Here is a 941-nt window from a genome sequence, read left to right as displayed (position 1 = left end):
TGAATGTCCCGATAGTACTGCTGAATGGAGTTTTGGTTTAAAGAGGTAAATGGTAGTTGGTGCAAGGGGCTCTGTAAACTCATCTTCCTTTCTCTGAGCCGCCTATTAATGGTCCTCGTGGTCACTAAGGCACCAGATGCTCTGAGCACCTCACTGGCAACCGCTCGGGCTTAACTGCTATCGTCTCCCAAGGCCGATCGCTCCTATCCAAATATAGAGTGATTTGCCGATTATTCCAACTAGCTTCTTTGAGCCCAGGTGTACATTCTCTCTCAAATGCTGACATCTGTGTACATTTTTCGGCCAACGGCCTTGCCGCAGTGGTAGCACTGGTTCCCGTCAGATCACCGAAGTTAAGCGCTGTCGGGCTGGGCTAGCATTTGGATGGGTGACCATCCGGTCTGCCGAGCGCTGTTGGCAAGCGGGGTTCACTCAGCCCCTATGAGGCCAACAGAGGAACTACTTGATTGAGAAGTAGCGGCTCTGGTCTCGAAAACTGACATATACGGCCGGGAGAGCGGTGTGCCGACCACATGCCCCTCCATATCCGCATCCAGTGACGCCTATGAGCTGAGGGTAACAAGGCGACCGGTCAGTACTGTTGAGCCTTCATGGCCTGTTCGGGAGGAGAGTGTACATTGTTCACCCACCTGTCTGTGAGACACAATTTCTGTCCAACTGAGTACACGACGTGAAATTCGCATAGACTTTATGCCATGGTATCGACATGTTCCCTGTTTACTAACCTTGACATTTGCGAAGAAAAACTAACTGGAATAATTCGGCATGATTGTTTGCGTAGGAGAGAGAGGTGGGCCTCCGAGTCAACTGACTTGCTCAGTATGTGAAGCTATTTCTCTTGAATAAATCATGAATTTTTTTCAGAAATTGTAATCGTTTGATGAAGGGAGGAAGACATGTATTCAATATATGTGTCGTAT

The 941-nt window shown here is 48.7% G+C and overlaps 1 pseudogene; it reads left to right on the top strand.

Annotated features, from left to right (window-relative positions):
* Positions 1–302: 302 nt before the first annotated feature.
* Positions 303–420, top strand: LOC124597403 (annotated as a pseudogene).
* The last annotated feature ends 521 nt before the right edge of the window (positions 421–941 follow it).

The sequence above is a fragment of the Schistocerca americana genome, chromosome 2 (assembly GCF_021461395.2).
Source record: "Schistocerca americana isolate TAMUIC-IGC-003095 chromosome 2, iqSchAmer2.1, whole genome shotgun sequence".
Taxonomy (NCBI): Eukaryota; Metazoa; Arthropoda; class Insecta; order Orthoptera; family Acrididae; genus Schistocerca; species Schistocerca americana.
This window is presented reverse-complemented; position numbering and strand designations above follow the sequence as displayed.